Source organism: Macaca fascicularis, chromosome 10, assembly GCF_037993035.2.
Source record: "Macaca fascicularis isolate 582-1 chromosome 10, T2T-MFA8v1.1".
In the NCBI taxonomy this organism is placed as follows: domain Eukaryota; kingdom Metazoa; phylum Chordata; class Mammalia; order Primates; family Cercopithecidae; genus Macaca; species Macaca fascicularis.
In genome coordinates, this window is record NC_088384.1 from 6,931,884 (window position 1) to 6,959,410 (window position 27,527).

At 50.5% G+C, this 27,527-nt stretch overlaps 1 pseudogene; it reads right to left on the bottom strand.

Annotated features, from left to right (window-relative positions):
• Nucleotides 1-526: 526 nt before the first annotated feature.
• Nucleotides 527-27,087, bottom strand: LOC102134785 (acidic leucine-rich nuclear phosphoprotein 32 family member B pseudogene; annotated as a pseudogene).
• Between the last annotated feature and the right edge of the window lie 440 nt (nt 27,088-27,527).

The following is a 27,527-nucleotide window of genomic DNA, read 5'->3' on the forward strand; positions in this document are numbered from 1 at the left end:
CCTCCCGGGTTCAAGCGATTCTGCCTTAGTAGGAGTTGCTGGGGTTATAGGCGTCTGCCATCATGCCTGGCTAATTTTTTGTCTTTTTTGAGATGGAGTTTCACTCTTGTTGCCCAGGCTGGAGTGCAGTGGCACAATCTCGGCTCACTGCAACCTCCTCCTTCTGGTTTCAAGCGATTCTCCTGCCTCAGCCTCCTGAGTAGCTGGGATTACAGGCATGTACCACCATGCCTGGCTACTTTTTGTATTTTTAGTAGAGACAGGGTTTCATCATGTTGGCCAGGCTGGTCTCAAACTCCTGACTTTGTGATCCACATGCCTTGGCCTCTCAAAGTGCTGGGATTACAGGCGTGAGCCACCGCGCCTGGCCATTTTTTTTTTGGTAATTTTAGTAGAGATGGGGTTTCACTATGTTGGCCAGCTGGTCTCGAACTTCTGGCCTCAGGTGATCTACCTGCCTCGGCCTCCCAAAGTGCTGCGATTATAGGTGTGAGCCACTGCGCCCAGTCAATTACCACCTTTTAATTGGAGGATTTATTCCATTTACATTTAATGTAGTTACTGATATAGTTGGGTTTAGGCCAACCATCTGTTATTTATTTTATTTTCATCTTCATCAACCCCTTCATCATGCCCCAATTCTTCTTCCTTCTCACTGATTTCATCTTCACCTTCTTCACAGTCTATATCTTCACTTTCATCTTCATCCTTGTCTCCATCAAACTCTTCCTTTTCACTATCCTTATCCTCCTCATTTTCCTCATTTTCTCCTTCTTCATCCTCCTCTTTGTCATCTACATCATCCCCCTCGGCATCTGAGTTGGGGGCTTCCTGGTCCTCTTGGTCACAGTGATCAAGGTAGGTCAGCTGGGGCAGGAGCTTGAAGACGCTCTCCCAGTCGTCATTCAGGTTAGTAGCCTCACAGTTTAAGAGGTCCAGGCTCTTTAGACGTTCCAACTCTTTCAAAGGTTCTAAGGTTCTGATATCTTTCAGTGTATTTCCATCTAAGTTTAGACATGTGAGTTTCTAACATGTCCAGATCTCCAAAGACTCTATTGTCATGGCAGCCCGGGGAGATTTGGAAATGAAATCAAGCCTACAGTTATCAAACGGGGGAACTCTAAGTTCACAAATTCAGCTGTAAAGCCCTCAATTTTTCCATCACTTGATTGGCAATTGTCCAAGACGAGTTCTAGAACAGCGGGTGGGGTCTGGTGCCTCAGCTCCAGGTGGAGCCTCCTCTTCACGTTCACATTCCCCTCTTCTCCACTCTTCAAACTTTCTAAAGATGGGGGAAAGATGTTCCCACCTGTGCAGTAGGGCCATCAGAAGGAGTCTGATAGTGGCGGAGGTCAGCGGTGTAGTCCTGGGAAGTGAGTAGCTTGCAGGCAGACAAATGGAGCCCCTGGAATCAAGTAATGCACTGGAGCAGAGAGAAATCGTGGAGGGAAAAGGCAATGTGTATTTTCTTCCTTTTTTTTTTTTTTAGACAGAGTCTTGCACCGTTGCCCAGGTTGCTGGAGTGCAATGGCATGATCTTGGCTCACTGCAACTTCCAGCTCCCGGGTTCAGGAGATTCTTCTGCCTCAGCCTCCCGAGTAGCTGGGATTACAGGTGCCTGTCACCACGCCCAGCTCATTTTTTGAATTTTTAGTAGAGACGGAGTTTCACTATTTTGGCCAGGCTGGTCTCGAACTCCTGACCTCGTGATCTGCCTGCCTCGGCCTCCCAAAGTGCTGAGATTACAGGTGTGAACCACTGCGCCTAGCTGGCAATGTGTATTTTTAACGCATCACAGATTACCTTGAATTAAGAAAAAATGTGAGAACCTTAAAACATTATCCTGTAATTCCTTCATCCTTTGTGTTGCTTTGATATATATTTTACCTGAAAATGTATTATAACCCCCACAATACATTGGTATTATTTTGCTTTATATAGTCAATTGTCTTTTAAAGAAATTGAAAAGAAGAAAATAGTATTTTATATTTATCCATATACTTATTTCCATTGCTCTTCATCCCTTTTTCTATATCCAAGTTTTCATCTTGCATAATTTTCCTTCAACCCTCTAGAAGTTCTTGAAGTTCCTCTAGAAGTTCCTTTTTGAAACATTTTTTTGAGACAGGCTTTCCCTCTGTCACCTAGACTGGCGTGCAATGGCGTGATTTCTGCTCACTGTAACCTCCACCTCTTGGGTTCAAGCAATTCTCCTGCCGCAGCTTCCTGAGTAGCTGGAATTATAGGCATGTGCCACCATGCTCGGGTAATTTTTGTATTTTTAGTAGAGACAGCGTCTCTCACCATGTTGGCCAGGCTGGTCTCGAACTCCTGGCCTCAAGTGATCTGCCCACCTCAGCCTCCCAAAGTGCTGGGATTACAGGCTTAAGCCACTGCGCCCAGCCCCTCTAGAAGTTCTTTTTTTTTTTTTTTTTTTTTTTTGAGACGGAGTCTCGCTTTGTGGCCCAGGCTGGAGTGCGGTGGCGCGATCTCGGCTCACTGCAAGCTCTGCCTCCCGGGTTCACGCCATTCTCCTGCCTCAGCCTCCCCAGCAGCTGGGACTACAGGCGCCCACCACCACGCCCAGCTAATTTTTTGTATTTTTAGTAGAGACGGGGTTTCACCATGTTAGCCAGGATGGTCTCGATCTCCTGACCTCGTGATCCGCCCGCCTCGGCCTCTCGAAGTACTGGGATTACAGGCGTGAGCCACCGCGCCCAGCCTAGAAGTTCTTTTAATTTACATCTGGTAGTGAAGAAGTTAGCTTGTATTTAACTAGAAATGATTTCAGTTTACCTTTATTTTTAATTAGTTAATTAATGTAATAATTTTTGAGACAGGGTCTTGTTTTTTCACCCAGGCTGGAGTGCAACAATGCAATCATAGCTCACTGTAACCTCGAATTCCTGCCCTCAAACGGTCCTCCTGCCCCAGTTTCCCAGAGTGCTGAGATTACAGGTGTGAGTCACTGCGCTCAGCCTACCAGTATTTTTAAAGGGTATTTTTGCTGGATCTAAAATTCCAGGCTGACAGTCCCCTGCTGTCCCCACCCCCTGCACTGCTTTAAAGATATTGTTCCATTGTCTTCTGGATTCTCTTGTTTCTGATGAGTAGCAAGCTGTCATTTTTGTTGCTATTCTCCTGTACGTTATACGCCGTTTCTGTCTGGCTGCCTTTAAGACTTCCTCCTTAGCTTTGGTTTTCAGCAGCTTAGCTAAAATATGTCTATGTTGGTTGCTTTGTATTTATTATTTGAATTTTTCTAAACTTCTTACATCCATGGGCTGATGTTTTTGCTAGATGCAAACTTGCATTGTGGATAATTACATTTGAAACATTTTTAGTCATTATTTTCACTTTTTTTTTCATTTGTTTTTCTGTCTTCTATCTATCTTTCTTTTTTCTTTTTCTTTCTTTTCTTTCTTTTTTTTTTTTTTTTTTTTTTGAGATGGAGTCTTGTTCTGTCGCCCAGGCTGGAGTGCAATGGTATGATCTTGGCTCACTGCGACCTCCACCTCCTGGGTTCGTGATTCTCCTGCCTCAGCCTCCGGAGTAGCTGGGATTACAGGCATGTGCCAAGATGCCTGGCTAATTTTTGTATTTTTAGTAAAGATGGGGTTTTACCATGTTGGCCAGGCTTGTCTTGAACTCCTGACCTCAGGTGATCCACCCCTCTCGACCTCCCAAAGTGCTGGGATTATAGGCGTGAGCCACCACTCCTGGCCCTGTCTTCTATCTTTCTAAGACTAATATTTGTTGGATTTTTTTTTTTTTTGAGACATTGTCTCCCTCTGTCAATCAGGTTGAAGTGCAGTGGCATGATCATGGCTCACTGCTGTCTCTACCTCCCAGGCTCACGTGATCCTCCCTCCCACCTCAGCCTCCCAAGTAGCTGGGACTACAGGTGTGTGCCACCATGCCTGGCTCATTATTTTTCTTCATAGAGATGAGGTCTTTCTATGTTGCCTAGGTTGGTCTCGAACTCCTGAGCTCAAGCAATCTGCCTGCCTTGGCCTCCCAAAGTTCTGGAACCACAGGCATGAGCTACCATATCTCTCCCATATTAGTGTTCTAATTCAAACAACACTCTTCTTACTCAGCCCTCGATGGAGGCGGCGTTCCGGGGGCACCACTCCCCACAGGGTCCTTCCATCTCTGCCTCTGTCCTCTCCTGGCCTCCCTTCAGAGGCTCTCCAAAGCCCTTCTGGTCCAGCTCCTGTCCCTGGGCCACCGACACCTGTTCTCCTGGAGAAGGAAGAAGGCGGCCTGGCAGCTTTATCTGGGTGTTCAGTGCCGGGGCTGCCAGGGGCTTAGCATACTCACTGCATCCATCTGTCTCTGGCATGCACGCCGCCGCTCGCTCACACGCCCAGTTGTTTACCAAGAAAGTCCAAGCAGAGTAGCAGAAAGATTCCTGGGGGAGGAATCAGGGCATGAATGGGTGTCCACTTCTTGTCTGCCTGTCTCTGTCCGTGCAGTCTAAAGCAAGTCATGCCACGTCTCTGGGCCCAGGATTTCCCCCCCTCCCCCCGATTCTGGGATGGGAGGAATGATGTTTCCTTCCTGAAAAGCTGGGAGGATTGGATGAGGGAGCAGAGACTGGGAAGGCCTGGTCTGAGATGTCCACTGAGCCAGCCAGCCTTGGCCCTGGAGGCCATCTCCCCAGGCTGGAGGCTGGGGACCCCCATGAACCTTGGGTCAGCAGCATTAGTGAGAGGCTTGGGCTCAGATGGGAACAACCTCCTAGCCATCAGCAGAAAGCCAGTCAGGAGGATGTTAAGTTGGGGGGATGCAGCCTGAGGTCTGGGGCCCAGGTCCCCACCTGCGTGAGCCAGGGGTAGGATTGGCCCCTCTGAGTAACTGGGGAATCTAAGGCTGCAGCTGTCCTTCCGGAAAAGCAGACACAGCACTTCTGCTCTGTGTGTGTGACCTGCTGCAGCCCCGCCCTGCCCTCTGAGGTCCTCCCCTTCCTTGACCCTCTCACAACTGGGACTGAGCCTGGTGAGGACGCTGCCCTTGTTTCCCATCCCTGGGACTGGAACCCTGACTGTCTCCTCCTTCCCTCCCTCCTTCCTTCATTCCTTCCTTTCCCACTTACCTACATCTAGCTGCAGACCTGTCTCTCCGAGCCTCGGGCTCCTTGTAAAATAGACTAAGCTGGGTGTGGTGGCTCACGCCTGTAATCCCAGCGCTTTGGGAAGTCAAGGCGGGCGGATCAGTTGAGGTCAGGGGTTCAAGACCAGCCTGGCCAATGTGGTGAAACCCCGTCTCTACTGAAAATAGAAAAATTAGCCCGGTGTGGTGGTGCGTGTCTGTAATCCCAGCTACTCGGGATGCTGAGGTGGCAGAATCATGTGAGCCCAGGAGGCAGAGGTTGCAGTGAGCTGAGATCATGCTACTGCACTGTAGCCTGGGTGACAGAGCGAGACTCCATCTGGAAAAAAAAAAAAAAGATAACTTGTAAAACAGACTAACGTTATCTACCCTGAACATTTGTCATAGGGATGAAATCAGACTCTGGCCACAGAGCCTTGGGGCAGGGGCTGGCACCTGGTGGGCACTCGGTGGGCAAAGGTGGAAGGAACAGGTGAGCCCTGGCCCCCCAGCATCACAAATCCACACTGCTTCACATGTGCCAGTTCAGGGAGCTAGACACAGGGGTCTCTGCCCTCGCTGTTGAAGAGGTAGTCCCTTTTCAACAGGTTTTTAAAGACAACAGCACTTAAGACTATGATGAGGGACCGGGGGCATGGTTCCTGCCTGTAATCCCAGCACTTTGGGAAGCCAAGGCAGGAGGATGGCTTGAGGCCAGGAATTTAAGACCAGCCTGGGCAACATGGTGAAACCCCCTCTCTACAAATAATATAATAATAAAAAAGCTGGGAGTGGTGATGCATGCCTTTAGCTCCAGCTATTCGGGAGGCTGAGGTGGGAGGACTGCTTGAAGCCCAGGAGTTTGAGGCTGGAGTGAGCTGTGATAACACCACTACACTCCAGCCCGGGTGACAGAGCCAAAACCCTGCATCTAAAAAAAAAAAAAAAAAAAATTGGCCAGGTTTAGTGGCTCATACCTGTAATCCCAGCATTTTGGGAGGCCAAGGCAGGCAGATCACTCGAGGTCAGGAGTTTGAGACCAGCCTGGTCAACATGGTGAAGCCCTGTCTCTACTAAAAATACCCAAATTAGCCAGGCGTGGTGGTGGGTGCCTGTAATCCCAGCTACTCGGGAGGCTGAGGTGGGAAAATCGCTTGAACCTGGGAGGCAGGGGTTGAGATCATGCCACTGCACTGTATCCTGGGTGACAGAGCGAGACTCCGTCTGGGAAAAAAAAAAGATAACTTGTAAAATAGACTAATGTTATCTACCCTAACGTTATCGCACCACTGCACCCCAGCCTGGGCGACAGTGAGACTGTCTCAAAAAAAAAAAGTTGACTATGATGGGAATCTATCAGAGGAAATGATGTAGACTCCAGGGCTGGGAGTTCCAACTATGGACAGACAGGAGACCTGGGGGAGGTGGCTGAAGGATGCTGCTTGCTTAAAATCAGCTTGCTCCCCATTTCCCTGCCCCACCTGTACTGCTGGATCCTGCTCTGCCGCTGTCTCCCCCTTGTCCTCCCCCATCTGCTGGTCTGACCTCACTTTGATTGGTAGAAACTGGTGACTAGCTCGTGAGGCCACTCTCAGGCTGGAGCTAACCCTGACTAACTGCTTCTAACCCACTTGGCCTTGAGAAAGCCCTGCCCTTCTCTGCACTGTCAGCTGAAAGGGTCGGGCCTAGACAGTCTAGCTTCTTTTTTTTTTTCGAGACTGAGTCTCACCCTATTGCCCAGGCTGGAGTGCAATGGCGAGATCTTGGCTCGCTGCAACCTCCGCCTGCCAGGTTCAAACAATTCTCCTGCCTCAGCCTCCTGAGTAGCTGGGATTACAGGCAGGTGCCACCATGCCGGGCTAATTTTTTGTATTTTTAGTAGAAACGGGGTTTCACCATGCTGGCCAGGCCAGTCTTGAACTCCTGACCTCTTGATCCCCGCCTCAGCCTCCCAAAGTGCTGGGATTACAGGCGTGGGCCCCCATGCCCAGCCTGACAGTCCAGCTTCTTAAGTTTTGAAATCCATGGAATCTTTTTTTTCAATCTTAGGTGGAAGTCAAATATGTAGCAATGACATGGGAGCATTTATAAATATTTTAATTAACTGGTACAAACATTTCCCCTACAAGGGGTGGTAGATGCCACAATGACATTGTGGCCAATTATGGCACGGGGGAGACCTGAAATAAAGGCACAAGAGATGGGAGGGTCCCGGATCCCAGCGTAGCCACTGGGTCTTGGGTCCTGTTGCTCACCATCACCGTGGAGCCATGGGGGACGATGCTCTCTGCCCGTCTCATGTCTCTCTGTGTGTGTTTGGAGGAAGCACCAACTGTTCTTTGCCCCAGATAGTCTTTTCGGGGATTTTGCATAGTGACGCGTTCGTTTCCTTGGGCCTCTGAAACTAATTACCCAAATTGGGCAGCTGAAAACTACAAAGGTGGATCCACTCACAGCTCTGGAGCCAAAAGTTCAAATCAAGGCGATGACAGGGCCTCACTCCCTCTGACGGCTCCACGGGGGGGTCCTTCCTGGCCCCTTCCAGGTGCTGCTGATGGTTGTTGATCCTGGGCTTATCTTGATTTGTGGCTGCCTCACTCCAGTCTCTGCCTCTGTCTCATGCGGCCATCTTCCCGTGGTGTGAATCAGTCCAAATTTCACCCCCTCACAAGGACGGCACTCAGATTGAGCGCCCACTCTACTCCAGGATGACCTCATCTTGACTTGGTGACATCTGCAAAGACTCCATTTCCAAAGACAGTTGAATCTCGAACAACTTGGGGGTTGGGGTGCTGACTTCCTTGTGCGGTCAAAAATCTACTTGTAACTTTGGACTCTCCCCAAACTTAACTACTAAGAGCCTGCTATTTGTTTGTTTGCTTGTTTTGAGATGGAACCTCGCTCTGTCTTCCAGGCTGGAGTGCAATGGCGCAATCTCTGCTGACTGCAAGCTCCACCTCCCGGGCTCAAGTGATTCTCGTGCCTCACCCTCCCGAGTAGCTGGGATGTGCCCATCGAGACCCGCATCCCAGGCTCTGTCATTACCTGGCTTCGATGAAGCATTTCCCACATTCCCCCTGGCTGCTTTTGTCTTTACATTTTACTTTATTCAACAAACTCTAACCAAAAACTCCATTCCTCTCCTTCCTAAATTGCACGCATTCACTCACTGACCCAGGCCCAGTGGTGGGCGCTGGGGGTTCACACACAGTTAAGTCAGGTCCCAGGCCCATTGGTCACCACAACCAAAGCCCCTGAGGGGAGATGACGCCCGGGCTCCAGTGAAGACAGGAGAAGGCGGCCTGAAAAGGGGCTGCTGGGCTGGAGCCAAGGCTGGGGCAGGCAGCAGCCTGGTACAAACTGTGGCACTGTGCGCAGAAGTCACAGTTTAGTTTGTATACACCACGTGGGGGGGGGGTTCTTGCTCCATTTCACAGCTGAGAAAAGTGAGGCTCAGGCGGGGCACAGTGACTTACCCCTGTAATCCCAGCACTCTGGGAGGCCGAGGCGGGTGGATCACTTGAGGTCAGGAGTTCAAGACCAGCCTGGCTAACAGGGTGAAACCTCGTTTCTACTAAAAATACAAAAATTAGCCAGGCATGGTGGCTTGCACCTGTAATCCCAGCTACTCAGGAGGCTGAGGCAGGAGAATCGCTTGAACCTGGGAGGTGGAGGTTGTAGTGAGCTGAGATTGCACCATTGCACTCCAGCCTGGGCAACATGGTGAAATACTGTCTCTATAAATAATACAAGAATTAGCCGGGCGTGGCGGTGTGCACCTGTAGTCCCAGATACTGGGGAGGTTGAGGTGGGAAGATTGCTTGAGCCTGGGAGGTTGAGGCTACAGTAAGCCAAGATCGTGCTACTGCACTCCAGCCTGAGTGACAGAGCAAGACCCCAACTCAAAAAACAAACAAACAAAAACAAAAAAGGAAAAAGAACATCGTTTTACTTTAAAGAAAAAAATACTTTAAAGAAATGAGGCTTAGAGAGCCCGGCAACCCGGAGTTCCAGAGAATATCTGTAACATCTGTGAACTCTCCAGATTCAGGTGCAGTCACCCGCCCCTGAGAAGCTCACAGCCAGGGGGCCTGCGTCGCGCGGCTCTCCCGGTTCCACTGCTGAGCCCTGCCCCTCCATGGACCCATTTTGAAAGCGTGGTAACTGGGGTTCACAGAGGCAGCATTAGAACCTGCAGCTTCTTACTGCGAAGCCCTTGCTCTGCATGAAGCCATCCCTGCTCCTGGCAGCAGTTTTCCATCTTCCAGGCTGACTATTGGTCCAAGCATTTTGCATCCATTAGCCTGGCTGGGGTCAAACTCAATGACTCTATGGAGCCTGTAAGGAAATGGGGAGGCGGGCTCAGAGCAGCCACCCTTTCTGCCCCCGAGGGGGTTAACTGCCAAAACCTGAACATCAAGGTCAGACCGAGGCTGTTGGGTCCAGATATCTCCTAATCATGCCTCTGGAGCTCTGGGGGTCCCAAAGTGGCCCCTGGCATTGGGAGACGGAGCAGGCAGGGCTCTGGGCCCACCTCAGTTTTAACAGAACCATCAGGTGAGCTGTAGGATGTCAGCAGGATGCCAGCTCTTCCCTGGCCGTGGCACTCACCCTCATCTTGCCTGCCCACATGCCCATGCCAACCTGGTGGCAGATCCCATCCCCTCTCAGGGTCACCCCCAGTCCCCTGCACAAAGTGTCAGTGAGCAGGGTGAGCTCGGCTGAGGATCTGTCGGCCAGGCAAGGAGGGGCTCTGCACACCCACCACATGGCCAGCAGGGACAACGCCCCCTTAGCATCTCCCTCCCCGACCCCTTCCCGACTCCTCAGAGCCTCCCGGACAGCTCTTGCCACTCCTCCTTGCTGCCTCTCTTCTCTTTCCTCCTAGAGTTTCACCCCTACGATTCTCACACTCTCCTCCTCTGTAGGTCGTGAAGCCATTCCCTCAGCCACAGGTCCTACTCACCAATAACTGTGAAGGACATGAGATTGTACCCTATTTGCAAGGTAAGAAAAGAGCCTGCCTCCGTTCCATAAATTCTGGCAGAAGGTATGAGACTCCTGGGTCAGAAACAAGAAACAGTTCATGACCCACGGCAGCAATGGGAGCCACAGTATCTACATTTTTATGGGCCAGTTCCAAGAATAACACAAATAGGGCCCAGTGGCAGCTTTGTACTTAATGGATTGTGTTTTAGGAGAGGAGTCTTGAGCTCAGAGAACCTGAATCTTTTATAGCAGGTGGTGAGTGTGCCTGCCGTTTACTCTGCAGAGAAAATGTAGCTCCAGAGTTCCAGGCTGTTTACTTATACTGTGTTGACTTTCATCCTCCAAAAATTCCTGGCCACCTGGAAGCCATGAATGTGACCTTACAGTTGGCCCTCGAACAACATAGACTTGAACTGCTTGGATCCACTTATATGTCCATTTTCTTCCACCTCTGCCAAACCTGAGACAGCAAGACCAACTCCTCCTCTTCTTCTTCCTCCTCCTCAGCCTACTGAACAGGAAGACGACAAGGATGGAGACCTTTATTATGATCCATTTCCACTTATTGAATTGTAAATCCATTTTCTCTTATTCATGGTTTTCTTAAAGCATTTACTTCTCTCTAGCTTACTTTATTGTAAGAATACAGCGTGTAATACACACAACATACAAAATATGTGTTAATTGACCATTGATGTTATCAGTAAGGCTTTCAGTCAATAGCAGGCTATTAGGCCAGGAGTGGTGGCTCACACCTGTAATCCCAGCAGTCTGGGAGGCTGAGGCAAGTGGATCACTTGAGGTCAGGAGTTCGAGACCAACCTGGCCAACATAGTGAAACCCCATCTGTACTAAAAATACAAAAAAAGTACCCTGCCATGGTGGCACATGCTTGTAATCCCAGCTACAGGCTGAGGCAGGAGAATCGCTTGAACCTGGGAGGTAGAGGCTGCAGTGAGCTAAGATCATGCCACCGCACTCCAGCCTGGGTGACAGAGTGAGACTCTGTCTCAAAAAAAGAAAAGAAAAGGAAAATGTACTAACACAGTATACTATGGTGGGTAATTGTGTGCACCCAGCTTTATAACCGCAGTCATCTAGAATACCTGGATGAACAACCTAAGTCTTTTGATAAGACCGTTCAAAATCTGTGACGGGTCACCAGTGCCTATGCACTCATCCAAAGAGCTGAGATCTGGAGAAACTTTACCTTTTCCAAGTGCAGATGTACAAAAAGGACATCCCTTCATTGAGGAAGTTTCAACATTTTTTTTTTTTTTTTTTTTTTTTTTTTTTTTTTTTGAGACGGAGTCTCGCTCTGTCACCCAGGCTGGAGTGCAGTGGCCGGATCTCAGCTCACTGCAAGCTCCGCCTCCCGGGTTCACGCCATTCTCCTGCCTCAGCCTCCTGAGTAGCTGGGACTACAGGCGCCCGCCACCTCGCCCGGCTAAGTTTTTGTATTTTTAGTAGAGACGGGGTTTCACTGTGTTAGCCAGGATGGTCTCGATCTCCTGACCTCGTGATCCGCCCGTCTCGGCCTCCCAAAGTGCTGGGATTACAGGCTTGAGCCACCGCGCCCGGCAGTTTCAACATTTTTACATCACACACACACAGAGTGCTCACACACAAAGTCAACGCTGGGATAATGCACTTTGGTGGAGTCGAATTTGCAAAAGATGCATAAAAGGAATTAGAACTCTCTAAAAGTCTCTATGCAATTTATACTTCCAGGATTGGAAAGGATGGAAAGATTAAATCCATAGCACAACAAATTGTAGAAAAACAATGCTGATAATTTAGAAGAGTGAGTGAAAAGAAAACCTAAACAAAGAAAAAGAAAAGAAAAAAGAAAGCTAACACACTAAAAAGATGACTCAACATGAAAACATGTATTACTCGGCTAGATTATGGGCTATTGCTCAGAGACAGTCCATAAAAGCTGGCTGACTTTCATCATTATTAACTATAGTTTGAAGTCTTGCATCTCAATGAGTAGCCGCTTTTTTTCTTTTCTATTTTCTTTTGAGACGGAGTCTTACTCTGTCACCCAGGCTGGAGTGCAGTGGCACGATTTCGGCTCACTGCAACCTCTGTCTCCCGAGTTCGAGTGATTCTCCTGCCTCAGTCTCCCAAGCAACTGGGACTACAGGCTACCGCCACCACACCTAGCTAATTCTTGTATTTTTAGTAGACACGGGTTTTCACCATATTGGCCAGGCTGGTTTCGAACTCCTGACCCCATGATCCACCTGCCTCGGCCCCACAAGATGCTGGAATTACAGGTGTGAGCCACTATGTGCAGCTGCTTTTTTTTTTTTTTTTTTTTTTTTTTTTTGAGACAGAGTCTTGCTCTGTCGCCCAGGCTGGAGTGCAGTGGCCAGATCTCAGCTCACTGCAAGTTCCACCTCCTGGGTTTATGCCGTTCTCCCGCCTCAGCCTCCCGAGCAGCTAGGACTACAGGCGCCCACCACCTCACCTGGCTAGTTTTTCATATTTTTTAGTAGAGACGGGGTTTCACCGGGTTAGCCAGGGTGGTCTCGATCTCCTGACCTTGTGATCCGCCCGTCTCGGCCTCCCAAATGCTGGGATTACAGGCTTGAGCCACCAAGCCTGGCTTTTTTTTTTTTTTTTTTTTTTTTTTTTTTTTTTTTAAAGGGCATGCCTCTCCTTTGAAAATATGTTCATGTTCATTTTCTACATGGCTCTGCTTTTTATGAAATTTTTCTGTGATTTGACATACACTGACATGGGCATTCTATCATTCCACGTGCACTCACCTACAGACCACAGATTTGGTGGTCACAATACTGCCCAGGCTGGAGTGCAGTGACGCAATCTCAGCTCACTGCAACCTCCGCTTCCTGGGTACAAGCGATTCTCCTGCCTCAGCCTCCTGAGTAGCTGGGATGACAGGCACCTGACACCAGCCCAGCTAATTTTTGTATTTTAGTAGAGACGAGGTTTCACCTTGTTGGCCAGGCTGGACTCAAACTTCTGACCTCAAGTGATCTACCTGCCTCGGCCTCTCAAAATGCTGGGATTACAAACGTGAGTCACCATGCCCGGCCAGCCGTACGTGTCTTCTCATCCTACGGTGCGCATAATTATACTCAAACCATTCAGAAACTTCAGTGGCTTCTTCAGGCAAATGTGGCTCTATGTCTTTAAAAGCTCTTGGAGGCACAAGAAAAGAAAAATAAAAAGAAAAAAAAGAAAAACTAGAAATAAAAAAAAAAATACATAAAAGCTCCTGGAATATTGTCAGCTGGAAGGAATGCCAAGGCAGGCAAATGACAATTTGTTTTCTTTGAGACAGAGTCTCGGTCTGTCGCCCGGGCTGGAGTGCAGTAGTGTGATCTCAGCTCATTGCAACCTCCGCCTCCCAGGTTCAAGGGATTCTCCTGCCTCAGCCTCTTGAGTAGCTGGGATTACAGGCGCCCGCCACCGTGTCTGGCTAATTTTTGGATTTTTAGTAGAGATGGGGCTTCACCATGTTGGCCAGACTGGTCTTGAACACCTGACCTCAGGTGATCTTCCTGCCTTGGCCTTCCCAAGTGCTGGGATTACAGGTGTGAACCACTGCGCTGGGCCAAATGACACATTTTTAAGCTGAAGTTTTTGTGGTTGCTGTATCAAGTGGCCCGTTCAGTTATCTGAATTTTCCACCAAATGCATTAGGCTGAATCAAAAAAACCCAAATTTTATTGGTAACACCTTGCCATTCACTTTTAGAAGCCTCAATTACCTCTAATTCCAAATCTGTCATGACTGGGGGAGTCAATTAGATGTTAGGAATTTTAGACTTTAGGGATTTAGACTTCAGGGATTTTGATCTTTCGGGATTTCAGCATTTGGGATTATGGCGCTCAAGATAGTCATTAGGGATTATGACCCAAACCCCAGACAAAGATGTAGCACGTGGCAAGCACTCATGAATACTTATGGGTTGAATGACAGCTGAAGGGGACAGCTGACCCTAGGCTGTGGGCCAGCCAACTCTGGCTCTGTATCCTGGCTCTGCTCCCAGGGAGCTGTGTGATTGCAAGCAAGCCTTTTACCTCCCTGACCCTCAGCTTCCTCATCTGTTAGATGGGGACAGAGGCCAGGCACCGTGGCTCACGCCTGTAATCTCAGTACTTTGGGAGATTGAGGCGGGCGGATCACTTGAGGCCAGGAGTTTGAGACCGGCCTGGCCAATATGGTGAAACCACGGCTCTACTAAAAATACAAAAACTACAAAAAATTAGCCGGGCATGGTGGCAGGCACCTGTCATCACAGCTACTCGGGAGGAGGAGGTTTCATTGAGCTGAGATTGCACCACTGCACTCCAGCCTGGGTGACAGAGCAAGACTTCATCTCAAAAAAAAAAAAAAAAAAAAAAGGGGACGGAAATACATACTTTGCAGCATATTGAGATGATTTGAGATGATATGAGAGACAACTCCTGGCTGGCACAGTGCCCAGCATATAGCAGGTGCTGAGCCCTTTCTTGCTGCTCTCTGGAGCCTAGAGGGCTCCTGGGGCACCCCCCTCTCTGGTCTGTCTGGAGGACTTGGGTGGCTCTGAACCCTGGACACAGCACCATTCCTAAGGGGCTTCGTGATGAGTGGCCTTGGGGTACTTGGGGTAAACCTTGTTATAATAACACCCCCTTTTACTTATAGATTCTTTCCTGGGCTTCTTGACTGTTGGGCATCCAGGAGCAGCTTGATTGCTTCTAGAGACGGTGGGCTCACTACTCCCAGCACTTGCCTGAGCGTTCATTGTGGGATTGAGGTTGAAGAAAGATCTTTCTTGTCCGCCCTGCTTGTCCTGCTCTCTGCTGCCTCCGCTGGTCTGTTGGCCTAGGAGCTGGTTCCTGGAGGCAGGCACTTGGGGGTTCAGTTCGGAATTGAACCAAGATTGGAAAAATAATCTGGAACACACAGAAGTCAGATAGGAAAGAAACTCCATCAGTTCTAACCCCCTTTTCTTTAAAAGCTGGCCTCAGTATTTCCATGGGGCAGGAATTGCCTTTTTGTGTCCTCCACCATCGCTTCTGTCTGGAAGTCTCCCTCTCATCCTCTGGGAGCAGCCACAGGAACACAGCCACCCCTCGGAGCAGCTTGCAGTCTCCCTGCTCTCCGCACCCCCAGCCGCTGCCTCGCCATGGCCCTGGCCTGCAGCAGGTCTCCAGTGAGGCCGGGAACCGGCCAGACCTGGGGCTCCCAGAGTCTGGTCAGGGCTCTGCTTCCTTTCATTCACTCCAGCATTCTTTTATTCCTTAATTCATTCGTTTGCTGGTCACGGTCAACTGCCCAGGTGTTGGCCATTGTCCCCTTGGTGAGCAGGTGAATGGGGCTGACTCAGCTCCCGGTTTGAGAATTGCCCAGAGTCTTGGGAGAAACATCTCCTGGCCTTGTCTTGTCCTCTGGGACCTGGAATCTCCCTGACACTAAGGGGCAGAAATCTACAGTCCTGCTCTACAGCAGAGGTCTCTGGGCTCTGGCAGTGATGGCGGGTGGGAGCCGGCAGACCCAGAGCTGGATTGTGGCCTCAGCCACTGTGGTTCCAACCTCAGCAGTGGCAGGACCGCCCCTGCCCTGGCTCCCACGGGAGGGTGGGCTCTGGAGGCCATACTGCCCCCATCTCGTCCCAGCTTCCCTCAGCTGTTTCCTGCACAGACTGTCCATGGAGCTGGCTCTGCCCAACCCCCTCCTTCCCTCCTCCTTGGCCCCGGGACAGACGCTGTGCCCTGTTTCCTGGCTGACCCCGTCCCAGTGCTTGGGGTGGGGGGGCTTTGTGATCCTGAGGGAGCTCCCTGGCCTCCTGCTCGCCCCCATTGCAGTATCGTGGAACCAGGCAGGCTGAGCAGCCTAGTCTTGGTTTGGCCTCTGCCAGTGGCCTAGGACCCTGGGTGGGCTCTGGCCCCTGCTGGTGGCCTGGGGCCCTGGGTGGGCTCTGGCCCCTGCTGGTGGCCTGGGACCCTGGGTGGGCTCTGGCCTCTGCTGGTGGCCTGGGACCCTGGGTGGTCTCTGGCTCCTGCTGGTGGCCTGGGACCCTAGGTGGACTCTGTGGCCCTCGATGGGTTTCTGTCTGCCTCAGCCAGCCACGGCCTGGGACACATTCAGTCCCCAGCTCACAGAATGCTTATGAAGTGAACCTCCCAGCATAGTCAGTGACCCAGAGTAAGCTCTCAGAAAATGTCTTTTCAACAATGACGGGAATGTAATTACATGTTTCAGGTGCCATCTCCCCCTCCAGAACCTGGCAGTGACTTGACCAAAGGGTTTCTGCTGATTTATTTCTCTGTTCCCCATCCCAGCTCTGCCGAAGCACAGATGACCTGGCAGAGTGTCAGCCAGTGAGCAGATGAGCGGATTAGTGAATGCCCGGCACCTTCCCTGGGCTGTCCCAGCTGCCTAGCAGGGCTCGAGGTGGCTGGGGGCCTCTGGGGCTGTCTGGGTGCCCTCTGACCAGCTGGGTTCTGGCCCTTGCCCTCCTTCCATGTGGCTTCTCTGCCCCTCTGGAAACTGAGCAGCACATCCCCCGACGAGGCCCTGGGCTCCAGTGGAGGAAGAGATCCTGAGACCTTGAGAGATCCTGGGCCTCGTCCATTCTCAGGCCCGAGACTGCATGACTGTTGGAGGAAGCGTGTAATTTAAAAAAGGTTTCCCTGGTTACATGGAAACTTTTGCGGGCAAAGAGAAAGAAATACGTTTTTAATGAAGTCCAGGAACCCGGGGCGTTTGATCTTCTGCTGTTCCCGGAACAGGCAGCAGTGGCTTTGCACCAGGAACAGTGTGTGCTCCCGAGCGGCCCTGCCAGCGGACGGCGGGCTGTGAGGGGCGAGAGTGCAGTGGCAGGTCACCAGCTACGCCCGCTGTTCATGCTCATGTCTCATGGCCTCCTGGTCTCTCCATCTGCCGATGAGGAAGGCACGAGCCAAGGCTGGGGGCCGCCGGCTTCTCAATCCAAGCAGTGTCTACTCCCCGGCTCATGGCCCCAGCCGAGCCCACAGGATAGTTCCCAGGGGTGGCAGGAACACTGGCCATGAAACACAGCCATAGAAATGCCTCTTGGGCACGGAGAGGCCCCTCAAGTCTGCCACATTGTAGGTGAGTAAGTGCACGTGTGTCCCTCGTACTGGGCACTGCGCGGCCGGGGCTTTCATCCCCCTGATGGGAATGGAAACGTCTGCAGACCTTCTGGAGGCCAGCTTGGCTGTACGTTCAGGAACTGAGCTGACTCAGTGACTCCACTTCTGGAAACTCACACTCAGGGAGTCTCTCAAAATTGAGGAAACTCTCCACACTGTCAGGGCACTGTTTAGAGCAGCAGGAAATACCCACTGTGAAAATGGCCAACAAAGTGAGTCATGAAATTCTCGTACATCCTGTCTCTGGAATATGATGCACCCATTAGAATTAGGTTTATGATTTTTTTTTTTTTTGAGATTGGGTATCCCTTTGTCACCCAGGCTGGAGTGCAGTGGCACCATCACGGCTCACTGCAGCCTTGACCTCCCTGGCTCAAGTGATCCTCCCACCTCAGCCTCCCAAGTATCTGGAACCACAGATGGGTGCCACCAGACCCAGGTAATTTAAAAAATATGTTCTGTACAGACGGGGTCTCCCTATGTTGCCCAGGTTGGCCTTGAACTTCTGGGCTTAAGCAATCCTCCTGCCTCGGCCTCCCAAAGTGCTGGGATTCCAGGCCTGAGTCACGCGCCCAGCCTACAGTGTTTTTAAAGACATGGGGAAATGTTCATGCAATCATGTTAAATTTTAAAAAACAACCAATATTCAAAACATTCTACAAGCTATTAAGATGATATAAAATGCAGAGATTAGGAAAAGATCAGAAAGAAATGCACTGAATTGTAACTGATAATAATCTTTGGATGTTGATAATATGGAAAATTATCTGTTCTTTCTAGTTTTCCAAATTAGCATTTTTCAAATATCCAGTAATAAGTGGTGTTATTTTTATAGTGGAAGAACATGTAAATGCATTTACCCCGTGGACCAAGAGCACCTCATGACAGATGAAAAGAACTACTGGTCTGGCATCATACCCAGCCTGGCTGAGAAGCCTGGCCATCCCCTCCTACTGCCCTTGGTCAATCTGGAGCCATTAGAGTCAGCAGGGAGAAAGAGGACACAGGAATGAAAGGAGTGGTGGCCATTCTCTTTACCCAAAACAGGGGCAATGGTTGGACATTCTAGGTTCCTGAAAACCCATCCACATATCCACCCATACATTCATATATCCCTTCACTATTCACCCACCCACTTGCCCATCCATCCATCCATCCATCCATCCATCCATCCATCCATCCATCCAATCATCTATCCATCCACCATCATCCATCCATCCATCCACCTATATCCATCCCCCCATCAAACTATCCATCCATCCACCCATCCATCCATCCATCCATCCATCCATCCATCCATCCATCCATCCATCCATCCAGGTATCCACCCATCATCCATCCATCTATCTCCATCCACCTATATTCATGCATCCACCTATATCCATCCATCCATCCATCCATCCATCCATCCATCCATCCATCCGTCCATCCGTCTACTGCAGACTCTACTGCAGACTCCTGATATAGCACTATAATGTGGATGGATGTCCATAACCTGCAGCTAAACGTGTACAAATGAGCTCCACATCGCTCATGCTCTGCCTCTATCTCAGGTGCCCTAGGAGTCTCACTCTCTTACTCCTAGCTCCCGAAACTTAGCTGTCCTTGCCCCGTTCCATCTGCGCCCCTCCTGAGCCCCTCCACTCTACTCAGCTCTGTCCTGGATGTTGCCCCCACAGCCTCTCTGGCTGCTCTCTGCCTCTGTATCCCAATTTGCAGATTTTGCTGGGTGAGGAAGCGCAGCAGCTGACTTACAGGTCTGGGTGGGGGTTGCAGGGGAAGCAGGTTGCAAATAATTCATACATTGCCATAGCTTGCTCTTTCTCCTTTCCTCTCCTCTCCTCTCCTCTCCTTTTTTTGAGACAGAGTTTCACTCTTGTTGCCCAGGCTGGAGTGCAATGGCATGATCTTGGCTCACCACAACCTCCGCCTCCTGGGTTCAAGCGATTCTCCTGCCTCAGCCTCCCGAGTAGCTGGGATTACATGTGTGCAGCGCTACGCCCATCTAATTTTGTATTTTTAGTAGAGACAGAGTTTCTCCATGTCGGTCAGGCTGTTCTCAAACTTCCAACCTCAGGCAATCCGCCTGCCTCGGCCTCCCAAGGTGCTGGGATTACAGCCATGAGCCACCGCGCCCAACCTCTCTTTTTCTCTCTCTTTTTTTTTTGAGATGGAGTCCTCTGTCGCTCAGGCTGGAGTGCAGTGGTGCAATCTTGGCTCACTTGCAACCTTCGCCTTCCAGGTTCAAGTGATTCTCCTGCCTCAGCCTCCAAAGTAGCTGGGGTTGCAGATGTCTGCCACCACGCCTGGCTAGGTTTTTTTCTTTCTTTTCTTTTTTTTTTTTTGTATTTTTAGTAGAGACAGGGTTTCGCCATGTTGGCCAGGCTGGTCTTAAACTCCTGGCCTCAGGTGATCTGCCCGCCTCGTCCTCCCAAAGTGCTGGGGTTACAGGCATGAGCCACCGCACCCAGCCTGGTTACACCAAATCTCAAAAAATAAAAAATAAAAAAGTAGCCTGATTGCTTCAAAGTTGCCTCCTAAAGCGTGAGCGTTTTGGGATTCTCATCTTGTCTTTAGACACTAAGGCCCCCAGGCTTGGCCTGGCCTCAGTTGCCGTGCTGGCCACAGAGTTGCCTGGAACTTGCTTTCCTTCCCTACGTGCTCTGGGCTTCCAGCTCGCGCTGCCTCCTCAGCCCCTCTCCTCCCCTTCTCCCTGCCACACCCCCTCTGCCCCCACCTGGATGCCTCTCTTTTCTTCTTTGGGTTTCAGGTTCAAAAGCACCTCCTCTGAGAAGTTCTCCCTGGTCCTGCCCTGATGCAAGGGCATCAATCATGTGTCCCTTCCGGCTTCCTTGCAGTGGGAAGGAGATGACCTTGACCTTTGAGTCAGCAAGGACTCAGTGACAGGTCTGCTCCCTGGGACCCCAGCGCTGCAAGCCCATGGACCGGATTTTGTTTCTTGTATACCTCTGGTGAGGGGCACTGTGCTGGGCATGGGGTAGGTACTCAGGAAGCCTCTGCAGAAGGAGCGTGGGCAGGAAATGGAAAATGAGCTTTGCCACCACCGGTGTGACCTATGTGGTTGCACCCCCAGGGGGACAGTGACAGCTTGGCTTTTGTAGATCAGTGAGTGGGAGTACTGGTCGGGGGAACCAGGCTCAGACCAAGCCACCCAGTTTTTGGGACCTCAGTTTGCCTTTCTGTGAAATGGCCACAAAGAACTCTGCCTCATCGACTTCAGAAGGTGGTGGCGAGATCTATTCTGAGACAGTGTGGGGTGGCTGTGGTCCCAGCCAGTGCGCCCCCTGACTGGATGGTGTGTGCGTGTGTGCGCACATGCATGTGTGCAGGCTGCTGGGGGATGCTGTGTATTGGTGGAGCTCTAGCCAGCTTAGGCCCACTTTAGGGAGTGTCTGTCTTCTCCCCTGCTGAGTCATCACCTTCCCTGGGCTCAGCAGAGAAGCCAAGCCTGGGCCCTCTCTCCCTCCCCATCTCTGGGCCAGGGCCCTTGTCACCACTTGGCTTAGGGCAGGTGGCCCGTCTGCTCTGAGGCGTTCCCATGGGTCTTGTTCTCACTGCCAGAGTTCCTAGCAAGGAAGGCTTGGCCGGGCTGTGAAATCTGGGGCAAAGTGCAGCACTGGCTCTTACCCTCCTTCACCCAACTCACTTGGCCTGACCATCCCCTCCTACTGCCCTTGGTCAATCTGGAGCCATTAGAGTCAGCAGGGAGAAAAAGGATAGAGGAATGAAAGGAGAGGTGGCTATTCCCTTGTCCCAAAACAGGGGCAATGGTCAGACATTCTAGGCTCCTGAAAACCCATTCACATATCCACCCATACATCCATATATCCCTTCATTATTCACCCACTCACCCACTCATTCATCCATCCATAGTCCATCTGTTCAGTCATCTATCTATGCATCCATCCATCCCCCATCCATCCACTTATCCATCCATCCGTTCAATCATCCATCCATCCGTTCAATCATCCATCCATTCATCCCTCCATCCCCTTCATTCATCCAGGTATCCACCCTTCATCTATCCATCCACCTATATCCATCCTCTCATCCATCCAACCATCCATCCATCATCCTCCCACCCATGCAACTATTCGTGCATCTATCCATTCATCATCCATCCACTCATCCATCCATCCATCCATCTGTCCATCTGTTCAATCATCCATCCATTCATTCACCATCACTCATCCCCCACATATAACTGTCTATCCATCCATCAATCCACCTATCATCCTTCCACCTATGCAACATCCATTCATCTATCCATCCATCTATCCATCCATCTATTTATCTGTTCAATCATTCATCCATCCATCCACTGATCTATCCACCCATTTTCCATTCATTCATCCAGCCATCATCCATCCCCCCTTCCAACTATCCACCCATCCATCCATTCATTTATCCATCACCCGTCCAAACATCTGTCTATCCATTCATCCACCTCTGCTCCTTGTCTGATGTCTGCTCTGTGGATCTATGGGGCCCCTGCTGGGTGCTGTGGACACAGGGGTAGCCAGCCTGGTCTCTGACCTAGGGGAGCTCATGGAGGGGTGGAGGACACTTCACCACCCCAATGCTGGGTGATGAATGCTGTAATGGGGTTGCTCGGCGAAGGTGGGGTGTGACCTCACAGGCTTCCCAGAGTGGTAGAGGATGTGGTTAGGAGGTTTGAGCGAGAGATGAGGCAGGAGAGGCTGTGGGACCTGCTGGGCGGCTCCCAAATGCCAGCTGAGTCTGGAGGGCATTTGATAAAACCTGAGATCGAGTCACATACCACAAAATTCACTCTCTTAAAGCATACAGTGTAGTTTTTAGTATATTCACAAGATTGTGCAACCACCAATCTAATTCCAGAATATTAACATCTCCCTAAAAGAAACCCTGTTCCCATTAGCAGATACTCCCCCTTCCCCCATACCCCCAGCACCTGGCGATCGCCAATCTTTCTGTCTCTGTAGGTTTCCCTATTCTGGACATTTCATACACATGGAAACCTAGAATCCTTGGCCTTTCATGTCAGGCTTCTTTCATTGAGCACCATGTTTTGAAGGTTGACCCATGATGTGTCACTTGTCAGGACTTCAGTCCTTTTTATGGTTGGATGTGCATACCACATTCTGTTTATTCATTTTCTGTTGATGGAAATTTGGATTTTTTCCACATTTTGCTGTTGTGAATAGTGCTGCTGTAAACATTCAAGTGTACATTTTTGTGTGGACATGTGTTTCTGTTTTCTTGAGTAGATATCTGGGGTGAGATTACTGTAACTCTATGTTTAATTTTCTGAGGAACTGCCAGGCTGTTCTTCAAATCTCCTGCACCATTTTACCTTCCCATCAGCAATGTATGAGGGCTCTAATTTCACTACATCCTTGCCACAATCTGTTATTGTCATTTTTTTTTTGGTACAGCCATCATTGCGACTGTGAAGTGCTGTGACATTGTCTGTTTGATTTGCATTTTTTTCTGATGACTAGTGATATTGGGCCCCTTTTTATGTGCCTGTTGCCATGAGTATATCTTGTCTAGAGAAGTGTATCTTCAAATCCTTTGGTCACTTTTTTTTGGAAACAGAGTCTGACTCTATTACCCAGGTTGAAGTGCAGTGGTGTGATCTCAGCTCACTGCAACCTCCACCTCCCAGATTCAAGTGGTTCTCCTGTCTCAGCCTCCCAAGTAGCTGGGAATACAGGCACCTGCCACCATGTCCCACTAATTTTTGTATGTTTAGTAGGGACATGGTTTTGCCATGTTGGCCAGGCTGGTCTCGAACTCTTGACCTCAAGTGATTCCCCCACCTCAGCCTCCCAAAGTGCTGAAATTACAGGTGTGAACCACTGTGCCCAGCCGTCTTTGGTCACTTTTTAATGTGGATATTTGTTTTTTTAAATTATTGAGTTGTAGTAGTTCTTTATCTAGTCTAGATACTATATCTGTATTAGATATATGATTTACAAGTAGTTCCTTCTAGTCTTTGAGCTGTTTTATCACTTTCTTGTTAATGTCCTTCAAAGCAAAAGTTTTTCATCTTGATGAAATCCATTTTCTATGTTTTTTCTTTGGTTTCTTGTGCTTTTGGTGTCATAACTAAGAAATTCTTGCCTAATTCAAAGTCATGAAGATTGGCATCTGTCCTCTTCTGCTTTTTGTAGTGGCAACTCTTCCATGGCTGTCTTTGATCCATTTTGAGTTAGTTTTTGTATATGGAGTGAGGTAGGGGTCCAGCTTCACTCTTTTGCATGTGGATACCTAGTTGTCTCAGCTCCATTTGTTGAAAGATGATTCTTCTTTTATTGTCTTGGCACCCTCATTGAATATCAATTGGCCATATATATATGTATGGGTTTATTTCTGGACTCTTACTCTATTCTATTGACTTATATGTCTTTAATTATGCCAGTACCACACCATCTTGATAGCTGTAGCTTTGCAGTAAGTTTTGAAGCTGGGAAGTATGAGTCCTCCTATTTTTTTTTTTTCAAGATTGTTTGGTTTTTCTAGGCCCGCTGCATTTCCGTGTGAATTTTGGGATCAGTATACACAACACAGGTAGCTAGGATTCCGATACGGTGAGGAGAGTCTTTGTCTATAGGGCAATGGGGAGCTATGCGGGTTTTTGAGCAGGTGAGTGACAGGGTCAGACTTGGGTTTTGCTAAGATGGATCTTCCTAGCACAGAGAATGGATTTGAGGGAGTGGGTTAGGCCCAGGGGGATGCAAGGAAAGGTGGTGACAGCCAGGGGCTGGCCATGAGGCAAGATGACAGGCACAGGCTGGCCACAGGACAAGGAGCCAAGAGAGGCAGAGGAACCAGGGTCTTGGACTGGTGGGCTGTAGGGAGGGATGAGGTGGTTGCATCTCTGGAAGGCCCAGTCCCATTCTTGGCACCCCACCCTTCTTGGTCAGGGAGAGGGGTCAGGGAGCAGACTGGACTGGGCGTTGGGACATCTGGATACAACTCTGCCTCTGTCACTGCTCCACTGTCATCTCCCATGGGCGACTTCCCAGCCCCCCCATCCCTCCTCCCCAGGGCCTGGATTCAAATAGACTCATCCAGGAGAGCTGGAAGGGCCCTATGAATCCATGCAGGCCAAGGTCTATTTTATAGATGGAAAAACAGAGGCCTCATGTGATTGACTCCCTGCTCTCCTCTGAGCTCTTTGGAGCCTCAGGTTTTGCCCTTGCCAGTCCCTGGGTCCATCCTCTAGGGCCTACGAACAAACTGCCAGCCCACAGCTCGTCCGACCAAGAGCTACGACTGCACGTGATACTATGACCAGACCATTCCAGAAAATCCTCGCTCAGGAAGACACAGTCGCAAAGGACTTTGTTTCAGGAACTTCCTGGAACCCATTTACCTCCCCTTTCCAAGACACTCCTGGGGCTCTGTCAGGGGTGGCCCCTGCAGACGCAGACACTGAGCTTGGCTTGGCTGGGTGACTGCTGAGTCTCCGAGATGGGATGGGGCCCCTGCACATTCCTGGCCCCCTACTTTCGTCTCCTTAATGGCACCTCTCAGTCTGCCTCAAAAAAATTAATAGACTTTATTTTTAGAGTTGTTCTAGGTTCAGAGTTGAATTGAGTGGAAGGTGCAGAGATTTCCCGTGACCGCACAGCCCCACCACGCACACCCTCCCTCTATCAATGTCCGCACCAGAGGGTGCATCTGTGGTACCTGATGGACCCGCATGGCCACATTAGGGCCACCCAGAGTCCACAGTTTCCATGAGGGGGCCCCTCTTTGCGTTGGATTTGTTTAAGGACAGGGACCCCCATGGTAGCATCATCCAGGGCAGGGATCCGTGTGCCCCACCTGCTCATCCCTGTCTCCCTCTCACTCCTGGCAACCACCACTCCTTTCACTGTCTCTCTAGTTTTGCCTGCCCCACAGGGTCATGTAGTTGGGATCACACTGTTTGTAGCCTTTTCAGACTGGCTTCTTCCACTGGTGAGATGCATTTCAAGTTCTTCCATGACTTTTTTTTTTTTTTTTTTTAGATGGAGTTTCACTCTTGTTGCCTAGGTTGGAGTGCAATGGTGTGATCTCAGCTTACTGCAACCCCTGCCTCCCTGGTTCAAGTGATCCTCCTGCCTCAGCCTCCTGAGTAGCTGGGATTACAGGTGCCCACCACCATGCCTGGCTATTTTGTTGTATTTTTAGTAGAGACAGGGTTTCATGATGTTGGTCAGGCTGGTCTCGAACTCCTGGTCTCAGGTGACCCACCTGCTTCAGGCTTCCAAAGGGCTGGGATTACAGGTGTGAGCCACTGCACCCGGCCACTTCCATGGCTTTTCATGGCTTCATAGCCAGCCTGCTTGCCTTCCTTCCTTCCTTCCTTCCTTCCTTCGTAAAATTTAACATCAAAAATGGACACTTGGGGAAGGCAGAAAGATCACACACAAGGCTGTCACTTCACACTTGGAAGGCTGCACAGCAGCCCAGACAGTGGGGGCACCGGGCAGAGGCACTCCTCACTTCCCAGACAGTGGACAGCTGGGCAGAGGCGCTCCTCACTTCTCAGACAGTGGACAGCTGGGCAGAGGCGCTTCTCACTTCCCATACAGTATTCATAGCCCATTTATTTTAATCGCTGAATCACATCTTATTGTCTGGCTGTTCCTGAGTTTATTCACCCATTCCTCTGCCGAAGGACATCCTGTTTGCTTCCCATCAGTTTGGCTTCCAACAGCATTACTTGTGTAGGTGCCTTCCTTCCCCTTCCAGGGCTGGGCTATGGGATGCAGTAGTCTCCGTGACTGTGGGTCATTCAGCAGATGTGCATGGAGTGACAAGGGTGTGGATTCAGGGTTAGGCTTCCCAGGTGGACCCTAAAACCCTCATCGAGACTCAGGACCCCAAAGCAAGGGTCATGGGGTGGGTGGAGGCTGCCACTGGTGGAGGTGGAGAGAAGGCAGGTAGGCAGGAGCCTGCCAGGGCACTACCATTTGGCAAATGCCAACAAGGCCTATCCCCGGGAAACCAGTGGGCCTGTCCTGGGAGGGCCTTGCCTGGAGTGTCAGGGGGAGGCAAGGCTGTGGATCAGAGAGGCTCTGATATAGCTGAAGGATGAGTGGGCCATGGCCAGGGGAAGGTAACAGGTGGGCAAGTGCATGGGAGAGGCTGCCGCAGAGGGCACAGCCCTGCAAAGGCCCAGCTGAGGTCCCAAGCATAGCTCAGGGCACCAGGAGCAGAAGACCTTGATGGGTGGGTGATGGGGAGAGGAAGTCCAAGAAGCAGGCAGGCAGGCGGCCCCCGCCCCAGCCCCTGGGAGTTTAGATCCTATATGGGGAACACCGGATGAGCAGAGGATGTTCAAACAGAGGTGCAGCAGCTCTGATTGACAGTTTTAAGTTCAGGCCAGAAACCAAGATGGTCTGACCTGCAGAGGGGGCTCTGAGAGGCGAGGAGGTGGCAGACAGAGGGGGGGTTCAGAAGGGGCTCCTGGGGCTGTTGTGGGGCAGGGGTGCGGTTTGCAGATCTCCAGGATGAACGGTCAGAAAGAAGCTCGGGTGTGGCTGCACCAGGCACTGGCCTCCATTCTTGCCGGCAAGCTGGCGTCTGGCTGTTCTCCATTGATCCTCCCCTGCCTCTGTCCAGGCCCCACTCGCCCCCCTGCTTTCCTCCCCTGTGCCCTGTCTCCTCCCTGCCTCAGGTGGGAGCATTAACTTGGTGCCTCTGGGGCAGTGATGAGGCAGTGGAATGATCCTCCTCTCCCTCCTTCCCAGCACAAGGCACAGTGCCTCCAGGCACATGCGTGGGCTCTGCAGGACCTGCGGGACTCACCTTGAACACGAAGCCTGGCCAGGAGCTCTATGAATATTTCCTGTTGAATCCACATGGTCGTCCCAGGGCAGAGGCACCACTGCCCCAGTCTTATGGTGAAGGGACAAGGCCCAGGGAGGTGACAGAGCAGGGAGAGCTGGGAAGGCGGCAGAGCTGGGCTGTGAATCTAGGTCCGAATGCCTGATGCTGTCTCTCTTTTTTTTTTTGAGATGGAATTTCGCTCTTGTTGCCCAGGCTGGAGTGCAATGATGGGAGCTCAGCTCACTGCAACCTCCGCCTCCCGGGTTCAAGACATTCTTCTGCCTCAGCCTCCTGAGTAGCTGGGATTACAGGCATGAGCCACCACGCCCGGCTCTACTAAAAACATTTTGTATTTTTAGTAGAGACAGGGTTTCTCTGTGTTGGTCAGGCTAGCCTCAAATTCCTGACCTCAGGTCATCCGCCCCCCTCGGCCTCTCAAAGTGCTGGGGATTGCAGGTGTGAGCCACTGCGCCT